Source organism: Aplysia californica, unplaced genomic scaffold (genome assembly GCF_000002075.1).
Source record: "Aplysia californica isolate F4 #8 unplaced genomic scaffold, AplCal3.0 scaffold00008, whole genome shotgun sequence".
NCBI classification, from domain to species: Eukaryota; Metazoa; Mollusca; class Gastropoda; order Aplysiida; family Aplysiidae; genus Aplysia; species Aplysia californica.
In genome coordinates, this window is record NW_004797278.1 from 1,199,540 (window position 1) to 1,205,061 (window position 5,522).

At 40.8% G+C, this 5,522-nt stretch overlaps 1 long non-coding RNA gene across 1 annotated transcript in view; it reads left to right on the plus strand.

Annotated features, from left to right (window-relative positions):
• The first annotated feature begins 1,322 nt into the window (after positions 1-1,322).
• LOC101846783 overlaps positions 1,323-5,522 on the plus strand; it is a 36,477-nt gene continuing 32,277 nt past the window's right edge. The window contains exon 1 of the long non-coding RNA XR_220065.3: positions 1,323-1,830. This is a non-coding gene — a long non-coding RNA (uncharacterized LOC101846783). The remainder of the gene's footprint in view (positions 1,831-5,522) is intronic.

Sequence of the window (5,522 nt, forward strand, 5' to 3'; positions counted from 1 at the left end):
TGTTGCATAATCGCCTCTTACAGGAACCAAAGTTGGGCAGGACGCAACTCTCATTCCCGACTCCTCGCCTAGAGTGACCAGAATTTGGAAACATCTCATCTTCATCTAGAGCTTTTAATAAAGGTACCCAAAGTATAATTCATTTTATCGAGAGTCCCCGTCTTCGTGGCTTGATTTATCCCGGACAGATTCGTGGACAGCCCGCTTTCAAAGTGATCCAAAAAGTTACGATGATAGCGTAAACCATTTTGATTGAAAAAAACCCAACTGTTTAGACATTTCATCAAGACACAATAAGATTCGTAGATTCTCCCGTCCTTTCCATTAACTGGACGGTCAACTTGACCATTTTGTAAGAAATAGAATCCCGCGCTTAAATAACAATTTTAATGACCTACAAACATCAGTTCCTCATTAAAAATATATTATTCTAATTTGATGAACTATTATTATTATAAGTTGATTGAACGACCCCAACACATCATAAAGAGATATGTCCGTGTTGAAAACAGGCACAAGAGCAGTCTCAGAAATCATTAAACTATGTTTTTCTGAAAACTGAGCACTGAACGCTACCAAACCATTCGCGACTGAATCCCTCCCCCCTTTCACATCTTTATGCTACTCAAAACAATAATGCCATGGACGTTGACATGCAGGCTTTGCGAATATATTTTTAGTAGGACGTCTCTGCTACTGACAACCGCGTTTTTGTTTAGTCAAACAAAAGATCCGAAGAAAATAGAGAACGGAAAACCAATCATAACAATAGAACAGGAATGGCTGCCCTGTTTTGTTTGTTTTGTTTTGTTTTTAGCTCTCTATACGTGAAAAGACACTTGTTTAGACATGGCACATTCTGTAAATTATCACTGGAAAGAAAACTGGAAAGAAAACGGTTGCTGTTAAAGAGGCCACAAATGACTAAAACGACATTTAACATCGAAAGTGTTTGTTTTGTTTGTTTTTAAACTGAAAAACAACAACAACAACAACAACAACCCACAACACATGATAAGTATTACATGTATTATGGTGCCACTAATGAGAAGCGACAGTAACCGTTCATGCTATCAAGTGGAGAAGAAACATTGGAATACTGCTGGCCTCCATCTAAAAGACAATGCCAACTCTTGAACTGAGTAAAGAAAACCGTCTTGTACTTTCTACCCAATGGATTCATTGAATTCGGTCGAAGTGACTGAATTGAGTGGATTCAATGCGAAAAGAACGGGAGAGTCTCCAGTCAGTTGATCCGTGATGGTGGGGGCCAAGACTGCTCGTGGCTTTCTACCGTGACGCCTGAGCCGTGTGTGTGCGAAGGTGCGTGTGTGTGTGTGCGTGTGCGTGTGTCTGCGCGAGAGAGGGGTTTCTCAACACCAGCGTCTACAACACAACTTGAGAAGCAGTTGGTCCAACAGAGAGCGAACGGTCAGGCCTATAATTGCTCAGAACACAGCTTCCAACAATCGCCAGGTTAGCGGTGGCACATTGTTATTGACAGGTTGTGTAGGCTAGGTGAGAACTCCGCGCTTTGGACTTCTGCATAATCTCAGTCCTGCTATAAGTATATTTCGGTTACATTTTTTCCTTGTGCACCGCTGTACGTGGATAAGCAACTTTTGTAAGTCGCAAGTGATAGTTTCTCTCAGTGGACGTGCTGAATTCAGAATTTTCTCCTTTTTTCCTCAAGTGCATAATACTTATTTATTTCCATTGATGTGACGGATACGTGACTCAACTGGCTGAGACTGCTTTTTACTGTGAACTTGTGATATACAGCCCAAAGGCGTTCATTCACTTCGGGAGTCGAGTTGAGTACTAAGACAGGTACGTTTTGTTATAATCGGCTAAGCAACCGCAGTCCTCCCGAATCGTATGTCGGTGTATTGAAAGTTGAAAGCCTAATGCAATCCTTAACACTGGTAATCATTGGATAGATTTTGTTTTAAAGTCGACCTAGAATCTATTACTGCTGTGCAACTATCGCTCTGGTTGTTCCATTCGATTTACGCAAGTAGAAACAGCAGCACCCCCTCCTTTTTGTTTGTTTACAGTGTTGTTGTTACTACCATTACAACCAACACCATTTCATAGTCATTGATTTGTCTTCTTCTGCCATCTCCATTGCTAGCCGCCCTCCTTGCTCACCATCCCCAACCCTCCATATTAGAATAAGAAAATAAAACCACATTCTGTCTTCGCCTCTTGATCTAGATCTAGATCTAGATCTAGATCTAGATATCTATATTATCTAGATATAGAATCTAGATCTAATCTTTACAGAAACGTGCATGGTTGGCAAGGGCTGTGTTGTGTTTTGCTACTAGAGATCTACTTTATTTTCTTATCCTTTTTTTGTAGTTCAGTTACTTTTTAAATATTATGGCAGTTTTGTTGTGCAGACACACTGAATTCTTCAGTTAGGCCAAGTCAACATTGGCAGCAACAACAATTGGAACAGTTTAATGAGCGCATCTCTTTCGGTCATAGAAGTGTGCCGAATAATGCGGGGATAGCGTATATAATGGTTTTAAAAAATCAGTTCACGTAGGCCTTCTTATAGTTTAGTGTTTAAGGGGAGTCCTAATCGAGCGGTAAGGCGTGGGATTCTAGATCTAGATTCTAGATCTGCTTGAAATTTTATAAATAACAAACAAAAATTGTGATATCGGTTCTTGGCTCCTCCGGGTTGGACATTCTGTTTAAAAAAACTACTGGATCCGGTTTTTCTCAGTTCACCCAACTGAAAGTAGGTTGATCTACTTTGCAGTTTTTGTGAATTTGTGAATGAAAGGGATGCTCATAACAAGATCCAACGCTGCATGTCTCAAGCTGATTAAAAAAATGGTAGTTTTGAGTGAGCAGGTCGACCAACGGAGTTGTTCTGAAGTCATGTATCCTCCAGTAGGACACGAGACTAGATCTAGATGTAGATTCTAAAGACAAACGCTTAGACTTTTTAACGTCTTTAATAGTATGCATTGACTAAGAAAGAATGCGTTTTGAATCCCCTCCCCTCTCCAATCCCCGTTTTCCCTTCCAGCGTCTCTGTCACGCCCGTCTTTTGGTTGATAATTTAGCTCGTATATTAGTTCACTGGCAGCTGGCGTCTGTCGTCATTGACTGTGTGTACACTCGACAAGGAACTGGGTTTGTGAAGGCCCGATAACGGTGATTGTTTACTTTAAGAACCCAATTAAAAGTGTGGGATAAACAACACCTTAAATTGACAAACATGTCTCTGCTATCTTTACTGAAAGGAATGATTAGTGCTGAGTGCGGAATTTTAATGAACCGTTCGAGTAAATATGAAAACTCATGGAAAACAAACTAAACAATAAAAAAAAATTAAAAATAGAAAAGCAGAGAGAAAACGGGGTGGGTGGTGTACGAGGAATTTATTTATTTATTTATTATTTTTTTTTGGGTGGGGAGGGGGGCGAGGGGAGTAAGGGAGGCGAGGAGTAGGAAGATTAGGCTCTATATTTCTTCTGTAAACGGGAAGGTGGGTGTGGTTGGACGTACAAGTTGACACTACCCATTACATCAGTGGCGTAAGAAATTAACTTGTTGTGACGTTTTTCCTTTAAAAATTCAAAGTGGAATGAGAGGAAACAGCCCAGGGACAAAGGGCACCTCATTATCGGGGAACCGCTGCCTTGTCACTTTATTTTGATGGTCTCTCAAACCATTTCGTTGAAGTTGATCCCGACCTGCAGGCGAGGGGACAGGTTGAACCGGACAGAGGGAATTTAAGAGGCCGTTAATTTTGGTGTGGTTTTTTTTTTGTATCGTGGTGTTCTTTTATCGTCCCATTAAAACTGAAAGTGCTTCGGCCACCAATGTCCTCGGTTGCTGAGTTGTAGTTTACGGCAATTCGGCACAATGACGGCCACAATTCTCCACGAACAATAGATCCATTGACAATGGAGAAAATGAGGCACAACGCTCAAGGAGGGACCCACTATAAGCCAGCACTCGTGGTTTTAAGAAAGCCCTTCACCTCCACTATGGTCGTTATCCTCCCCCTCCTCCTCCTCCTCCTCCTCCTCCTCCTCCTCCTCCTCATCATCATCATCATCATCATCATCATCATCATCATCATCATCATCATCATCATCATCACCGCTACCACCAAAACTACCACTACCAACAACAACAAAGGACTATGATACGCTTTAATCTTTTTTCTGATTAGCGAGTGCATATAATCCGTGGTCACGAAATGGCGATGCAACTCTCTAGTAAGCGGGGTACAACTTGTATGCCTTTGTCATTCTATTCTGTCGAGATGGCTTCATTTTCTTGTACCGTACTTCATTATCTTTACAGCTCTAGGAGGGAAAAACACCTTGAGGTCCAACAATGTAAAACCTGCCTTGAAAAAGTATTTAGATATATGTCTAGTATTGCGATACGACCGAAGAGGAATGTCGTCCTCAACATAACTCCAGGAATCTGGAAGAAGGGGAATGTAGGACAAGCGCAAGTATTGATTTAGTAAGTAACTGGGTCAGGTGGCTGCCGTTTTTGGAGTCATCACCTGGCATCGACTCTCGTGTCACGCTTGGAAAAACAATCGAAAAGAGTGCTATATTTTATGTAGACTCCTGTTGATGCACACACTATTCTTTCCACACGTTTTGTGCAGTGTTGGTGTGAAGATTAGACCAAGCCCTTATATACGAATGGAGACCAAGGCTACCGGTCACTATACGGCTGCTGGTTGGTAGATGTGTGATCAGTTTCTGTATGACAGCATAATATGCCAGAAACCCAAGATGTCATGATAGGATAAGGTAAAACTGAATAGATTAATACGAAAAGGGTGCAACATTTCAAAATCTTCTTTCCTTCATTTAGCTGAATAAAAAATGTTTTTTTCAATTAGAATATCGCTTTCACTACAAAAGTTCACTTAATCTTTTTCGACAACCAACACCAACTGATCCCTCAAATTAAAACATCGATAAGATTAAAAGACTTAAACCTGAGCTTTTATTATGTAACAAAGATACAGAAGCTCCTTTTTAACCATTCTACCTTTTAAATTACCTTGTAAAATACGTGTGGCTTAATACGGCCTGTTAAGCCTGTACTATCAGAATATTATCGAGATACTATCAGAATACTAATTGTGTATCTTTGGCTTGAACATTATTATTGCTAACAATGTTTCATTTATATTAAATGTGCGTGACTGTGAGTCTGTGTGTGGTTGTAAGCATATATTATACATTACCAATGTGTTTGTGTATACTATGTGTGTGTGTGGAGTAATGGGTCAGTGAGATAGTTATTGATAAGATGTAGGAATGCGTTAGTATTCCTGTGGGTATGTGTGTGTGCGTTTGTGCGTGTGAGTGTGAGAAAGAGTGTTTGTCAGTGTATGTTTGTGTCTGTGTGTCTGTGTGTCCGTGTGTGTCCGTGTGTGTATGCATGCGTGATATGTAAAGTGTCTGCCCGTGGTGTGCGCACGCGCGCGTGTGTGTGTGTGTGTGTGTGTGTGTGTGTGTTTT